This window comes from Sphaerodactylus townsendi, linkage group LG01, assembly GCF_021028975.2.
Source record: "Sphaerodactylus townsendi isolate TG3544 linkage group LG01, MPM_Stown_v2.3, whole genome shotgun sequence".
Lineage (NCBI taxonomy): Eukaryota > Metazoa > Chordata > Lepidosauria > Squamata > Sphaerodactylidae > Sphaerodactylus > Sphaerodactylus townsendi.
This window is the reverse complement of record NC_059425.1, coordinates 20,097,588-20,114,884: the sequence shown is the minus strand read 5'-3', so window position 1 is coordinate 20,114,884 and position 17,297 is coordinate 20,097,588. Positions and strand designations below refer to the sequence as shown.

Genomic DNA, 17,297 nt, shown 5'->3' with positions numbered 1-17,297 from the left:
CATGCACCTCAGCGAGCAGGGAGGACTCGGCAGGCGGGCCTGGAGCCTGTGCTCTAGGTGGCTGCTGCCCGGGGGGGGCAGCAGAGATGCTAGAGAGGCACAGAGTGGCACATGTGGGACTTGCTGGAGGCTACAGCAGGCTGGCCCCTGCTTGAGGGGGTTATTCAGGTTAAATTGCTGCATTGGCACTTTGCGATAAATAAGTGGGTTTTGGGTTGCAATTTGGGCACTCGGCCTCGAAAAGGTTCGCCATCACTGGCCTAAAAGAATTGTCTTCTGGTTCTCATGCTTTCAGCCAGCTTGTCATGTCAGCACATTTTTAGCAGTACAGCCAAGGAAGAATACGTTATCCAGAGGTGTAGCAAGGAGAAAATGCGCCTGGTGCACCGGTGCATCCTCCACCCCATCCCACCTCAGAACGCCCCTGCCACGCCCACGCCACGCCCCCACAGGGGCACACTCCCGGTGCGTCGCGCACACGCACACACCCCACCCCCTTGGATCTACGCCTCTGATGTTATCGATATGATATAGTAGCCCTGCTGAATGAACACTCATTTCATCCACAAGAAGACTCCTGATGTCATTGCCTCCCTTGATTATCTTCACCCAGATACGCCCTTCTGTAACTGACTTCTTTTGATGACCTTACAGTGCACTCCATTGTTTCTCCAACAATCCACCCAGACACCTCCTAGAGGCTGTCTTGACATCCCCCAAGGGTTGGCCTGACACCCCCAGAGATGGTCCTTCTCCCTATAAATATCTTACCCCACAAAGACCATTGTCCAGTGCCATTGACATCTTTCCGTCTTTGTTGCTGTGACCAACGCATTGCACCCCCCTGGAACCCGACACTAGTCCCGTGGTGGCGAACCTTTGGCACTCCGGATGTTATTACAATTCCCATCAGCCCCTGCCAGCATGGCCAATTGGCTATGCTGGCAGGGGCTGATGGGAATTGTAGTCCATAACATCTGGAGTGCCAAAGGTTTGCCACCACTGCACTAGTCGTTTGGCTCTGAACCCTGGATCTTCTTCATGATCAGGTTGTATTACCCATATACCCCAGACCCTTTTTCTGTTCAAAATCCATTTTCCAACCTATCTATATCTTAGGAACTCTGTGTGTGCATGTTTGTTGAACTGAATCAGCTGCTTGTGAACCCTCATCCCTACAATAAAGATTGTCAAATTTGCATGATATTCCTCTCTGTGGATTTTCTTCTAAGAGCTGATCTCCGTATATGCTGGTATTAAAGATTCCTTGCCCAAGCGCCTCTTGCAATATTAATAACAGTCTGCTCTAAGCTAATATTCCCCACATTATTGAGAGACTGTGTCTGCATCTTGAGTAACAAGGGATTGGTGCTTTACTGCCTTACTCAACAAGTCCCACCCCACAACTAACACAATAAACTGGGGTGGGGGGTATTCTGGGGCATGCAAATAAAACAAATTACGCAAAATAGCTTTATTTGCATAAATCTATACCAGGAAACAGGACTCCAGTTCCTTAATCAGACAAGGAAATGTTTAGTGCACTGAATCACTGCCAACTTTTTCATTTTTGGATGTTGTGAGTTTTCCAAGTTGAGTGGCTGTGGTCTGGTAGCTTCCAGACCGCACAGTCTGGAAAACCCACAACAGCCAGTTGACTCCAGCCATGAAAGGCTCAGTTTTTGCTCCCGTACTGTCGGCACAAAGTGGCTTAGGAAATGCCTTGGCACTGTTTGTGACCTACTCAGATCCTGAGAATTTAGTAGGACCTGGCAGGAACATTCTAGACCTACTGGCCAAAACAGCAATGTTCACATCCAAGACCAGCTGTAGCTGTCGCATGGAAACAATGATTTACTGAGCACTTTGCTACACAAAGATGGTTGCCCTCTGTTCCAGAAAAGCAGCTACCTTTGCTCTACACTGCAGGGGAGGAGGCAGCTAGGGTCCCACTGCCCCATTTGAAGCTAGTAGGCACTTAATTTGTCACACTTTTAAAACAGCAGATCAATATAAAAAAACAGGGCAAAAGCTTACCTTACCCAACGGAAGAAACAGCCAAAAATAACAGTGGAAAAACACAATTATCACCCCGTCCTAATCTACCCTGCAAATGAAACCGATAATCATTGCAGACCTTTTTTTTTTTTCAGAGAGAGAAGAGGAAACGGAAAGGAATGTCATCAGCCACACAAGGAGAAGATTATAAAAGCTTTCAGCCATCAAACTAAAAGCAAGCAATATTTGGAGAACAGGCGAAGCTGGGTAATCTATGGAATCAGAAACTGGAAACAGCTCTCAATTTTCTAAACTTGCTTGTCTGTAGATGGCTTGTTTTCCCATCATTTCTTCTTTTTTCCTCCTGCCAAGTGGAGCCTTCTCTCCTTTCCCTTTGGCTCAGCCTCCCCCATCTCACACAAAACACACCAGATTTCTTTTCCTTCACAAAGAGGCACACAACGTTGCTTGTACTTTCCATCTTAAGTCTTGTTACAGACTCTCCACCCTTGGTACACTGAAGTTACTGGCTGCAAGTAACAGCATTCTAGCCTTCTTCTCACCCAAGTAGCCATGCCTACAGATATAAAATTACTGGAAATCTTGAAGCCATGGAGCATAGGTGTCAAACTCGCGGCCCTCCAGATGTTATGGACTACAGTTCCCATCATCCCCTGCCAGCATGATGCTGGCAGGGGATGATGGGAACTGTAGTCCATAACATCTGGAGGGCCGCGAGTTTGACACCAGTGCCATGGAGGGAAAAAAATGGGGCGTTTCCCCAGGAAACAAGGAAATTTTGAGGGAAATTGAAATAGATGCAATACTTACTGTCCTACTGAACAACTGTTACTGCTTTAACAACATTTGTAACTTAGAACAGGGATGTCACAATCTGGTGCTTCAGATGTTTATGGACTACAATTCCCATCAGCCCCTGCTGGAATATTAAATTGAAATATTTGACATATCTATGGAATTTAAAAGTTATAAATGGATTGAAAAGTAGTGCTGGGCAGCCAAAAAGAAAATCCAGTGGGTTCTTTGATCAAATCAAGCCTGAACTTTCCCTAGAAATGAAAATGACTAAACTGATACTTTCATATGAGAAGGCAAGCATCACTGGAAAAGACAATAACACTAATAAAAGTTGGAGGTAGCAAGAAAAGAGGAAGATCCAAAATGAGCTGGACTGACTCTGTAAAGGATGCCATGGCCCTTATTCTGCAAGACCTAAGCAAAGTTGTTAAGCAGAGGATGTTTTGGAGGAAACTGATTCATAAGGTCGCCATGAGTCCAAAGTAACTTGAAAGCACAACACACATAAAACAACTTAGTTTTGTACAAGCAAAATTACAAATATGCCCAATAGTTGAGAGAAAAGAAGAAGAGATTGGATTTATACCCCACCTTTCTCTCCTGTAAGGAGACTCAAGGTGGCTTACAAGCTCCTTTCCCTTCCTCTCCCCACAACAGACACCTTGTGAGGTAGGTGGGGCTGCAAGAGTTTTGAGAGAACTGTGACTAGCCCAGGGTCACCCAGCAGGAATGCAGGAGTGGAAACACAACTGGTTCACCAGATAAGCCTCTGCCAGGTGGAGGAGTGGGGAATCAAACCCGGTTCTCCAGATTAGAATCCACCTGCTCTTAACCACTACACCACACTTGCTCTCTGCAAGCTGAAGCACCTGATGCTATATTTTTTCTGTCTGGTTAGAGAGCTCGGTTCTCAATGAAACTTGAAGGTTTTGGTGCAGTTTCTGCCTCTCCTCCTCCTGATATTTTCTCCCCCTGCCAAGTAGAGTAATAATCTCTTTCTAACCCAATCTGTGATTAAATGTGTCACAATGAAAACTCAACCACAAATCTGGTCAAAAGGACAACAGAAGACATGTAGCTGTTGAAATGGAAAGGAAGCCCAGCTTTCGGGCTTTCTGTATCTTTCTAGGTGCAGGAATGCATCTTGGATTTAAGAGCTGTGAGTGTCTACAGAATGCCCATCTTGTCTTTAAAAGCATTTCACTCATTTCAACAGAGAAAATGTTTCATAGGAGTTTTTTCAGAACTCCCCCAAATTCCAATTTTTGCGTCAGAAACACTGGAAAAAAATGATCAGAAAGAAAGGTGGCCGGGGGAAGGTTAGGGGAGTTTCTCTGAATTTTCCCAATTTTCTTCTAAGTCTGAACATCTCTAATGATATTAGCATATCATTTCACAGTGAAAGTGGGGAATCACATGACTTGGTGATCCTACATATTTTTAAAGCCCTACACAGGAAAAAAAAAACTAACATATCAACCAAAAGCCTGGATGGGAACTTTAATTTCTTGACATGCTAGCTTTCCAAATGCAAGGGGTTTCCTTGGCAGTTTCCCTGCCCACAGAAAACTAGCACGTCGGGAACAGAGTGCGAGCTGAACTTGTTCCTAGCCTGTTAGCTTTTCTATATGAAGGAAAGTTTTTACATGGAAGAACCCCCTGCCTGCTAGTATAGCCCAGAAACAGGTTTACCATTTCCATGAGAATACGGTCTATCTCCAACAGTGACCACTTCGGATATCCACAAGCACAGCATGAAAACGACAGCAACTCTGTACATTAGGTATTCAACTAGGAAGTTCCATTAAGCTATCCTGAAAAAAATTATTATAAATCAAACCCCACAAAAGAAAGAAATGTAACAAAATAAAAAACGGTCTACAAACAAGCCTCTATTAGAGATTTCCAAATATCTAAAAAAAATGTCCATGTGTAATTATCATTGATCAACCTTTGAAAGTATCACCTACAAAGCTGTAAGGTTTTCAATCCACTGAATTACCGGCAGCAGGCATTTATCCTTCCAGTGTTGCAATATGTGTTTTAGCAGCAGTAAAGGCACAGAGGGTCCATTTTCGTTCACCGTTACTCAGTCTTCTGAAGACAAGCAAACAGTTTAAAAGCTATCCGGGATTACAGTCAAAGGTAAACCTGCCATCTCGACCGGTAATGAACTGCGCATGTAAAATGCATTTCACGGATTGCAGCATATTCTTCTGTACTTTCGCCTAAAGTAATTCAGCAAAGCCTGACACAATGAGCCGCCCGCCTGGTGGTTTATCACCCACTTGCCTCAGAGTGTCAGTGTGACTCAAGATCCTTTCTGTCTGGCAGACTGATCGGCCAGGGCTGATACATGCCATTTTCAAGAGGATCTAGAGCCTCGTTCCTCAACAGAACAGCTTTGCAGACACCGCCAAGGAGAAAATATTGAGAAATTGCCTGTGTACCCTAGAAGTCTGCACTGGAAGCTTACAAGAGCAACAGGAAGCGACTACAGCTTACCAGCTTGGTATTGCGGCAGCTTGCCTGGGAGCATTCCCGGTGGTTACACAAGTAGCAGACTTGATTCTAAGACAGAAAATTCCTCCGTTTCAGAGAACAATTGAGGCTCTCACTTCGGCATTCTAAAAAATTAGAGGAATTTTAAATTCAGGCTACGGCCTCACAGTATTGGTGCTTGGGTCATTAAGGCAGGCCAGGGGGTTGGGCAATACTGAAGTGATTTGTCACTGTGGAATAACATATTTTGGGGAGGGGAGATCCTAAACTTTCAGTTGTAGCAAGCAACCTCTTGCAAAGGTTACCTTCTACTGCAAAGCCCAATGTTGTGCACATGCAATCAAATATCAAAGGTGCAAGAGTTGACTTATTGGAGAAGCAACTGATTCGGAGTCGCACTGCTTGCCAGGCCTTGAGTTTTAACAGACAGCCAAACTCATATCTTCAGCTGCAGGGTCGGCCTAAAATCAACAGCCTGGTTTTGCAGCAGTTTACTGGCGGCAACATGACAGAAGTTGGTTTTCAAGAACAAAAAGCGAAAGTTTCTGACTGGATTTAGATATTTGTAGCTTTTACAAGGGGTGCAAGATATTGAGGCGGAAAGGTGCCCAAATGCAGGCCCTGCACTCTAATCTGAAGAACAGGGTTTGATTCCCCGCTCTGTCACTTGAGCTGTGGAGACTTACCTGGTGAATCAGATTAGCCTGTGCACTCCCACACACGCCAGCTGGGTGACCTTGGGCTAGTTACCTTCTGAGCTCTCTCAGCCCCACCCGCCTCACAGGGCATTTGTGGGGGGGGGGGGGTGGAGGGAAAGGAGAGAAATGGGGGATATAAATCCAAACTCCTCTTCTTCTTCCAGATTTTTAGTATTGGTGTCACCCGCAGCACAGACAGATATCCAGTACAATAATGCTGCTGGGTTTAAAGAAGGCAGAGATGACCGGATTCCAGGAAAGAAACAAGGCCTGACATACAGGAGAACAATGTCAGCACTCACTCAATGGCCCATCTCCTGGTGATGAGCAAGCAGTTCGGCCTGAAAGAGAGAGCTGACTTGACAGTTTACAGGGAGGGATGGTGGGGAAGAGAACCACAGTAGAAATGTATACAATTACACACTGGCTGGAGACAATATTTGCTGCCTCTCTCATGAGAGTTCTGAGAAGAACAAAAGGAAACCATTCTTCACATACTGATTAATTAAATCTGTAGAAATCACTGCTATAAGATCCGGTGATCATCATGGCTGCTAAAATTTGAAACTTATGGCAAAAGTCATTGCTAATGAAATTACCTCCCTCACCCAAACAGAACCTCCATGCCCAGAGGCAGTATATCCCTGAACACCAGGCACTGGAGACCAGCAGCAGAAGAAAGTTGCTGCCTTCATGTACTGCTTGAGAGCTTCCTAGCAATAATCTGGTCCCAATGGGCCTTTGGTCCAACACAGCAAAGTTGTCAAAACAATAATGGCACTTGCCATATCTGAACTGAGAATCATAACAAACATCTTGTGAGGTATGTGGGGCTGAGAGAGTTCTGAGAGAATCATGACTAGCCCAGGGCCACCAAACCCGGTTTTTGGAATAGGGTCCGCCAACCATAACCACTACCCCACACTGGAGAAGAAGGAGGATAAACCCACATTCAGTTCTTAGAGCTTTATTTCAGGTGTTGGATTAAGTCAGAGGTGTCCAACTCCGGCGCTTCAGATGTTCATAGACTATAATTCCCATCATTTTCAAGTCCCCTTTCTGACCCTAAGCCCTTTTCCAAACATTCCTCAGGCAATTGGAGCTGAATCTCGGCCTGAAACAATGGCACACTGTGACACTTCTCTCCACCCACCCCCACCCCCACACTTACACACACACACACCGCTTTCTCCAGAGAAGCAGACCAGACCCCCTGAATGCTTCCACAGCAAAAACCCAACATTAAAAAGCAGTCCAGCTGGACAGTAATCGTGGGCTTCCTTCCAAAGCTGCCAAACACAGCAGGAGGGACGCCTTGGCAAACTTTAGCCAGCAGGGCCCGAGAGACTCCTCCCATCTCTACAAAAACTGCACAAAACCCTATTGAGAGAGTCTGGAGGGGAGCTGTTGCAGCCACGGTTTGGGGAGAGGAGGTAAAAGGGAAAGAGAAAGGAAATGCGTTGAGTTCCGCAGCAGCCGAAGGGGTCAGTACTTAAAACAAAGCCAAAAGTTTATGGCAAAGGGTTGGTCGAGGAACATGAGAGAGGGAAACAACATCACAGGGGAGTAGCTCAAGGAAGTCCCAGACCAAAATCCTCATGCAAAATTCCCTGGCTGGATCGCAACACTGGCTCATCTAGCTCAACTTTCAGTTTCCAAAAATGTAATGCAGTTGCTCTAAGAGTTTGCAAGGCAGGCACAGAGGGGGGCTACACTCCCACATACACTGGCTAGGGTCTTTACCCGGACCTGCCACCTGAGGCCTTTCAACCAAGCATCTGAATGAAGGCCAACCCACCCAGCAGCCAGGAAGTCTCTTAACTGGCTCTTCCCATTGCTATAATCCACCCACTATAGATTGCTACAGGTTTTTTTAGCTAGACACAGAACCTTCAATGCCAGACGCAGACTGAAGCTATCACACACACCAGTACGAAACACAGGTGCCTTTAAGTGCTCGCCCTTTATCCAGTGCCTTGAGGGGATCTATCTATCATATTTTTATCCCTCCCTATCCCGAAATTTCCTTCCTTCCCTCCTCCAAAAAAAAAAAACTAATCAGAAAAAGAAATAGTCTTTAGCTGCTTAACCACAGTGCTTTTCAGGTACGCAGAGAAGCAGCTCTGAAAGGACACCAAAATAACCCATTTGCTTTCTGTTAGGAAATAATAAACTGGCACCAGAAGCTTGTAATGTTAAACCATGAAATTAAAAGATTTTACTTACAAGAATCAAGTGAAAGAGATTTACTGACAAAGAAATAATAAATATATGTGATATGTTGATTTCTGAAAGGTTACTTTTTACAAGATCCTTTAGTAACTTTTTATAAGCTTAATACAGGTCACTATCTTAATGCCTTCCTGTTGTTACAATCATTCCTATTCCAGACAAAAAAATTAAATACTTCCACATAGGTATTAAAGTGTGCTGTTTGGCTTTTTAGCCCTTTGTTTAAAAACCTTAATTTCTATCCTCAGGAAAGTATAATTTACACAGTTTCTTGAACACTATCTCTAAGACAGTTTCTTACTAGGGTGTCTCTCTCATGCAATGCTTCTCAAAGAAGGATGCCTGCTCTCTCTCAGAAAGCTCCAGTTCTCTCTGTATATAACACCACTCTTTCAGGAGCTTCCCTGCTCCATATCTGAATGAGGAGCTCCTCAGAGAAAACTACCAAGCCACCCATGAGATTAATCAGTGTTACTGTTATGCTTAACTCCAGGACCTCAGTACAGATTACCTAACTGAAGTCTGTCCTCTCCGGCACTACATCAGAAAAGCACAGCTCACTTTGAACTGGCCCTTAGCTACCAGAGAACGGAGCTACCACAGAAAAACCATTCACTCTGGCTATCAATTCAGTTCTCCCCTGTCCTCTGGCTATAGAATGCTACATAGTTCTTTCAGCTAATCACGTGGCATTCCACATTAACCCTTTGGGCTTGAAACACTCTACTGCCTGAATGTGCCTAAATGTCTGTATACATTACAGAAGACATCTCCTATTTCAGCTCTCTGGCTAAGGCCCTTCACAGCTCTCCATGGTCAGCTGTGGTCAGCTCCATGCAGACAAAAAGATGAGCAGCCAAGAAGCCAGACAAATGTAGTATAGTGGTTAAGAGCAGGTGGACTCTTATCTGGAAAGCCAGGTTTGATCCTCCACTCCTCCATACGAGCAGACTCTTCTCTGGTGAACTGGATTTGTTTCCCCCTCCTATATATGAGAGGCAGGCTCTGCTCTGGAAAACTGGGTTTGATACTCCACTCCTCCACATGAAGTCTGCTGGGTGACTTTGAGCTAGTCACAGTTCATTCAGAACTCTCTCAGCCCTTCTGCCTCACAAGGTGTCTGTTGTGGGGAGAGGAAGGGAAGGAATTTGTAAGCTGCCTTGAGTCTGCTTACAAGAGAGAAAGGCAGGGTATAAATCCAAACATTTCTTCTTCTTCCCGGTGGCATGGGGTGGCTTAAAATGCAAAAAAAGCCTCTCCATCACTGGGAAGGCCCCATTGAGTTTAATGTGCCTCCTTTTCAAGCAGTGTATAAAGTCCAAAACAAAAGGCACTCTGTTCCGAGAGAACGGACAGAGAATGAATCTAAGGCAGCCCTGCAAATGGGTATTTTGTACCATAGCTACCAAGATATAACCTTTCTTCTTGGTTTCTGACAGGTCAAGTTCCCTCAAACTGGTGTTAATAGCTAGAGTAATGGTTAGGGAGCAGCAGTGGCGTAGGAGGTTAAGAGCAGGTGCATTCTAATCTGGAGGAACCGGGTTTGATTCCCAGCTCTGCCGCCTGAGCTGTGGAGGCTTATCTGCGGAATTCAGATTAGCCTATGCACTCCCACACACGCCAGCTGGGTGACCTTGGGCTAGTCTCAGCTTCTCGGAGCTCTCTCAGCCCCACCCACCTCACAGGGTGTTTGTTGTGAGGGGGGAAGGGCGAGGAGATCGTAAGCCCCTTTGAGTCTCCTGCAGGAGAGAAAGGGGGGATATAAATCCAAACTCTTCTTCTTCTTAGTGATAGCTACAGCTCATAGATAGAGCAAGTATGCTTGACTGAAGGAACAGATTTGCACAATTGGCTACAGTCTTGCTCTAAGATCTATTAGATTGGAATCAGCATTCTGCCACAGAAGTTCACTGGGTGGCCTTGGGTCAGCCACTATCAACCTAACCTACCTCACAGGGTTGTTATGAGGATAAAAATGGAGGAGGGGAAACAATACTGCTGTACACTGTTGCATGGGTCAGGCATCGCCTGGAGTATTGTGTTCAGTTCTGGAGACCTCACTTCAAAAAGGATCTGGACAGAATGGAGCGGGTGCAGGGGAGATTGACGAAGACGATGAGGGGCCTAGAGACCAACATCTACAAGAAAAGGCTGAGGGACTTGGGAATGTTTAATCTGCAAAAAGAGGAGGCTGAGTGGGCAGCTTTGCTTACAGAGGGCAGGGGGCTGTTCCTGTTGGCAGCAGAGGATATGACTCACAATAATGGGTTTAAATTACAAGGAGAAAGGCTCTGGCTGGCTATTAGGGGGGAAATTTTACAGTAAGATAGTTCAGCAGTGGAATTAGATGCCTGGGGAGAGGGTGAGCTCTTTAAGAAGCAACTAGAAAAACACTTGTCTGGGATGCTCTTGATCAGGGGTTCCTAATCTGGGGCACACGGACCCCCAGGGTTACAGGCCAGAGTGTTTGAGGGTATGTGAAAAAATTATATAATGGGTTTGCTAACATGGAGGTACAAATTTAGGGAAATGGGTTGCCAAGGGATACAAGAGTGAAAAAAGGTTGGAAACCACTGCTCTAGGACAGTGGTGGCGAACCTTTGGCAATTCCCATCCTGATGGGAATTGTAGTCCATAACATCTGGAGTGTCAAAGGTTCGCCACCATGGCTCTAGAATGATCCTGCATAGAATCAAAGCACTCCCGACAGATGGCCATCCAGACTCTCTTTAAAAACCTCCAAAGAAAGAGACTCCACCATTCCACTGGCAGTGCATTCCACTGTCGAACAGCCCTTACTGTCAGGCAGGGGCGAATCTAGGCAAACTGGAGCCCGGGGACAAAATCTGAGTTTGGTGCCCCCCACCCCCACCCCAGGTATGGACGACCACCCTCCCCCACAACGACCAAACAATGATTTTTTGCACCAGCTCACAAAACACCTCCCACCACCAGCAAAACATACATGGCTTTCTCCCCACCAACTCTCTTTCCTAATTGTGTCCTCACACCAACCCTATGAGGTAGGTTGTTAGCCTCAGAAAGAGCTCCAAGCCAGTGCAAGTGGGAATTAACTTTTAAGCATGTAAATCTCTCACAAGTCACCCCCCATCTGAAGGTTTACCAAGCAAACATCAGCATCATCTCTCACAAATCACCTCCTACCCCCAGCAAAACAGGCATGGCTCCCTCCCCACCACTTTCCTAATTGTGTCCTCACACCAACCCTGTGAGGTAGGCTGCTAGCCTGAGAAACAGCTCCAAGCCAGTGCAAGTGGGAATTAACTTTTAAGCATGTAAATCTCTCACAAGTCACCCCCCCCATCTGAAGGTTTACCAAGCAAACGTCAGTATCATCTTCAGTTCTGCTGCTGCTTCTGGGCTCCCTGCTCAGCTTGCCTTTTCCTGTGCCTGCAGGCTGCCGGGGAGAAGGCTTCTGAGTAATGCCACACTTAATTTAAGGCGAATAAGGCATGCTGGGTTAGAGGGAGGGGAGGCGGAGCTCCCCAGTCCTGCTCCTGGGAGCCCAGTGGGACTTCTCCCCCGCCCCCTGGACACTCCAGGCCACCGTACAGAGTGGGCGGGGCTACGACAGGCACTGGGAGCAGTCGGCTGCTTCAGTGCCTGCTTTCTAGGGCTTGCTCAATCCCTTGCTGTGTAGGAGGATGTTTTGGCGCCCCCCACGTGACCTCAATCGATGCGCCCGGGGACAAGGGGTACCCCATGTCCCTAGGCAGGAACGCCAGTGCTGTCAGGAAGTGTTTCCTGATGTTTAGGTGGAACCTCTTTTCCTTCACCTTGAACCCGTTACTCCTGGTCCTAGTCTCTGGAGCAGCAGAAAACAAGCTTGCTCCCTCACCAACATGACATCCCTTCAAATATCTAAACAGGGCTATCATGTCACCTGTTCACCTTCTCTTCACCAAACTGAACATTCCCAACTCCCTAAGTCTCTCCTCGTAGGGCATCTGACAGGGGGTAGCACTAGATGGCCTGTCTGGCCCTTTCCAACTTTATGATGCTATGATTCCAGGCATGTTGTCATGAGTTTTCTGGGCTGTGTGGCCATGGTCTGGTAGTTTGAGCTCCTAACGTGTCACTCACAACTATGGCTGGCATCTTTAGAGGCATGTCATAATAAGATGCATTTCTCTCCATGGCACAACGGGGCACATCTTACTGTGACGTGCCTCTGAAGATGTCACCCATAGATGCAGTGGAAATCCAATTGGCCATGCCAGCAGGGGCTGATGGAATTGTAGTCCATGAACATCCGACACACCAGAGTTGGACACCCCTGCGTTAGGGGCTAAAACTACCAGACAACGGTCACACAGTCTGGAAAACCCACTGAAGTCAATCGGTTCCAGATATGAAAGTCTTGGACAATACAATGTTGTAAGCAGCTTGGAGTCCCTGGGGTGGGGTGGAAGCAAGGTATAAATATCAAAATAGGTAAACGGTTTGGCAATTTGGAAGGAGGCCAATGAAGGAAAGGGAGGAAAAGCTAAAGATAGGTACTGAAAGGTTCCCTTGAAGCATTTCTTTGGCCTTTCCAAGAGTTATACAGGCACCCCAAACTCCACGTTCCGTGGGAAATCTCTTTTATCTCTCTGCCACTAACACCACTGCCGTCTCTTCTCCTTCACACACTTCCCACACACTTCTGGGCATTCCTTATGGACGCAGATACACATTTTAATGGGGGGGAAAATCACAGTTCCAGACACAGCATCAAGTTGGAGCACACCACTGCAGTCCTCCCCTCAGTCGTGTCGACATGCTGCCCTAGATGACACACACACGCCCCCAAACAATATTTATCCCGTTGGAAGCATTTCATCAGAAGGTTCGGCCTGCAGGGCATCAGGGAATCTCTGAAAACAGTTACTGCCTAGTAGTTCATGCCTTGACTTGAGGCACAGCCTGCCTGGGCCAACTCTTGGCTGGGAAATATCAGCTCCGCTCCACGCAGACAGCAGGAGGAAGTGAAGTGGGCTAAAAGTGAACCAGAAGAACATTCTGCGTGTGCAAAATTTGGGCAGAAGCAAGCAGCAGGCATGCAAGCCAGCCTTCTGCCAAGCCAAAGCAATAGCCCACCTAACTCAGTATCTTCAGCTCCCACTGGCTGCCCAGGGTCTTCCACAGAGGTCTTATAAAGGCCACTGCTTTTGAACACAGACCTTTTTTAGCAGGAAGTTCCAGGAATTGAACCAGGATCTCCCAAATTCAAAGCATGTGCTCTACCACTAAGCCACAGCACTTAAGGGAGAGCACGTCAAACCCAGGGGTAGATTTCAGGCATTTTCAACCCACCTCGCTCTCTCTCACTCTGTGCTTGAGGCTGTTACAAACACGATAAAATGACTCAGGTTAAAGACAAATGGAGTCGTTCAAAACAACCAAAGCCTTCTGCTTTCAGGGGCAAAGTTAAGCACAAACACCAGAGTGGTCTAGGGCAAATGCCAACAGGGGATGTCGTGGGGGTCTTTAGGAAGTACAAGGTTCGTGTTCCTTGCTGCAACAGGCTTTCAAGAAGAAGAAGAAGAAAAAGAGGAAGAAGAGTTTGGATTTATATCCCCCCTTTCTCTCCTGCAGGAGACTCAAAGGGGCTTACAATCTCCTTGCCCTTCCCCCCTCACAACAAGCACCCTGTGAGGTAGGTGGGGCTGAGAGAGCTCCGAGAAGCTGTGACTAGCCCAAGGTCACCCAGCTGGCATGTGTGGGAGTGTACAGGCTAATCTGAATTCCCCAGATAAGCCTCCACAGCTCAGGTGGCAGAGCTGGGAATCAACCCCAGTTTCTCCAGATTAGATACACGAGCTCTTAACCTCCTACGCCACTGCTGCTCTTGGGGCAAACCTTTTGTGAATGACAAGCGCAAAGCGCAGGTCTGCACTATATGCCACTCACTATGTCCAAAGAACCCCATCACTTACACAACACTTACACAAATTGCTCTGCAACTCTGTCCCCCCTCCCCCCATTTTTGAAGTTATAGGTTCGCTGAGCCACTCAAGAACTGTACACTGCTGGTGGGTGACACCTTCATTGCATAATAGGCAACAGAGAATTTGTTCAGGAAAAGCAGAATGGACATGGGCCGTTTGCCAGTGACTGAGCAGGACAGAGAACGTCACTCTCCACGAAAAGTTCAGCATGGTGCAAAGTACAAAACGCCAGCAAACAGCAGCAAAGCACAGAGCAATTAAGCAAACACAGGTACGTTATTAGCAAAATGTAACAGAATCTGTAAGTGCCATTTTCAGCAAAGGGCTTCACTGCTAATGTCACGTTCAAGGCTTCCAGGGCAGAAAATGGACTGTGAGCATTAGATCTCCCAGGTTGAGGCCCTGGCTTCTCTGACTACAGGTTGACAACAGATCTCTGATCAAAGCCCATGATACCAGTGCCCACTAGGGGAGGCAATAATGGGTTCGCTGGACCTCGGTCTCAAAGGCTGGCAGAAGAACATAGAGAATCCATAATCAAGCCTATGGACCACCTAGTCTACCATCCAGTCCCCAAAGATAGCCTAGGTGAAGCCTCTAGAACACAGATGTCAAACTCGCGGCCCTCCAGATGTTCATAAACTACAATTCCCATCAGCCCTTGCCAGTACAACCAATGCTCATGTTGGGAGGGACTGATGGGAATTGTAGTTCATGAACATCTGGAGGGCTGTGAGTTTGATACCCCTGCTCTAGAAAACTGCAAATAGGACATCCAGCCTCCTCCCCGCCCGCAAACTTTCAGTTACTCCCCAGCAACTGCTACTCAAAAGTACACCGCCTCTGAAGACAGAAGTTCAATTTAACCATATGGCCCAGGTGTGACTGATGGGCCACTAGCACCCTAATATAATCACATGAAGATCTGGGACTATAAGGTACCTCGGGGGTAGGGAACCTGACAGGGATGTTGTTAGAAAACTGTTGTTTACATGCATCGAAGGGGCTGCTCATACGAAAAGCAGCAACCAACACTGAGAACAATACAGGGCCAGGAGAAAGCAGTCAATAAGCTAGGTAAAAGATGTATTTGCTGCATTTATACCCTGCCTTTCGACTCAGAGGAGGGGGGATCCAAAGCGGCTTACATCATTCTCTTCTCCAGTTTATGCTCACAACAGCCCTGTGAGGTAGCTTCGGTTGAGAGCGAGTGACTGTTCCAAGGTCACCCAATGGCCTCCACAGCAGAGCAGGAATTCAAACAGGGGTCTTCCTGGTCCTTGTCTGGCACTCTATCCACTACTACACCATTATGAGTAGAAACTAAAAATTACAAGGAGACAAGGGAGGACAGGCAGGAAAAGTAACTGCCGAAGGAAAGAGCAGAAGGGAATTTGCTCTAGGAAGAGAAGGAGAAATCCTGAGCGTATCAACAAAGCATGTGAAGCTGTCTTGTTCCAAACCAGCCTCCCCGGCCCAATATGCCCTGCTTTAACGCCTCTCCACAAGCGTAGACAGCTATTTGGCATCCTGCTTCCCGAGATCTTGTAAGCTGGAAACTGATCCTGACCCTTCCACATGCAAAAAGAAAGTAGCTTCCCCACTAAGTCTGGTCTTTCCAATGCGGTGGGGAGGAGATGTAGAAAAACAGAAGAGAAAAGCAGTATTTGGAAGGGAGTCTGACTGCAAGGCATGTTACCAGTGAGTGGATTGCATAGGATGGCACTGAGCAAAGGGGAGAGGAAAAGGCACTTATCGGGGAAAGAAAAGAGTCCCAGAAAGCAACACAGCGGAAGAAAAGAAAGCAAGGGGAAAACCACGTGCAGGAATGTTGTGAGGTCAGAGTAGAGCTGCCACCAGAAAAGTGTGCAGGCTGCAAAAGAGAAAGAAAAAACCCCAGCATCGGAGAGCCAAGCAGCGCCTTGAACAAACCGCAGGGTGCAAGGAGCCAGACCCTATGAAGGAGCGCCAGTGGGTGGGTCCAGAATCCCCCCACCCCGCCCTGAGGGGGAGTGGGGCTCAGGCCTGGCTGGAGAAGGGCCCCTGCCCCACTTCTGAGCACTGTCTCCAGGGCAGCTAAGACGTCACGGCGCCCTGACGTCAAAGCACACCCACCCTACGTCACATGCCCAAAGGTTTGCCCTGCACGGCTTTGCAGTATACTCACCTCCGCCCTCGCCGCTCGCCTGCCAGGTGCCTCCTGCCTCCGCTCGCGCCTGATGCTTCCTCGCCCCGCCGGGCACAGCTACGCCCACCCCGCGTCTTATTCGCCGTCGCTGCCGCTCGCTGCTTTCTCATTGGTGACTGCCGGAGACGCCTTCGTTTTTCCCTCATTCACGCCCTATCCCCCCCGTTCCTGCGGCCCGCCCTCCTGTCACTCACCCAGTTCAAGCCTGGCGCCTTCGCGGCACAGGTCCCACCCATTCTAATTGTTTTCGTCTTCTCATAGGTTGGCCCGACTCTCATCGTTTGGCTTCTACTGGCCTGCCGACTTGCCTGTCTTTCTTGCACCACGTCCCGCCCGCTTCCCCTATTCGCGCTCTCCATTGGCTGTCTCCCCCTGTCCCTCGCTCCTACTGGCTCTTCGCTATGCTAATCTCTGACACCGCTCTTCCCGCCCACCCTGTTGATCCCTGGCTTTCGGATTGGCTGCGCTTCGCCTCGTCTCATTCCTACTGGCTCGTAGACATCTTTACATTCTCCGCTACGACAAAAGAAGGAGGGAGAAGAGAGCAATGTATTGTCACATGCAGAGAGTGACTGAAGCCCCGCCTTTTTAACACTGATTGGCTATAAGTGTTGTGGTCAGGAAGGGGGCGTGTCACGCTAATGATTCATTCACCAAATGCGCAAAATAAAATTGCTGAATGTAGAAGCTGTCCCTGTCCACAGCTCAACCAGCAGAGCGGGGAATCAAACCCGGTTCCTCCAGATTAGAATGAACCTGCTCTTAACCACTACGCCACTGCTGGAAGAGTGGAAAGAAGGGGGAAATTGGCTGGCGGGTGGAAAAAATAAAGCGCATAGTGCCTGTTGTGTTTGTGCAAGAACGTTTTCAAGCCAAGTTTTTGAAAAAAGATCACTAGTTTGGTGATTT

General features: G+C 47.5%; 1 protein-coding gene across 2 annotated transcripts in view; it reads right to left on the bottom strand.

Annotated features, from left to right (window-relative positions):
- PC (pyruvate carboxylase) overlaps positions 1–16,483 on the bottom strand; it is a 473,075-nt gene extending 456,592 nt beyond the window's left edge. Inside the window, exon 1 of one of the 2 annotated variants that reach the window (XM_048512904.1) lies at positions 16,368–16,483. The gene's annotated coding sequence lies outside the window, so the exon portion shown is untranslated. Of the gene's footprint in view, positions 1–2,829; positions 2,907–16,367 lie in introns of those variants that run through there. The other variant, XM_048512913.1, reaches the window with a different exon arrangement.
- Positions 16,484–17,297: the final 814 nt, after the last annotated feature.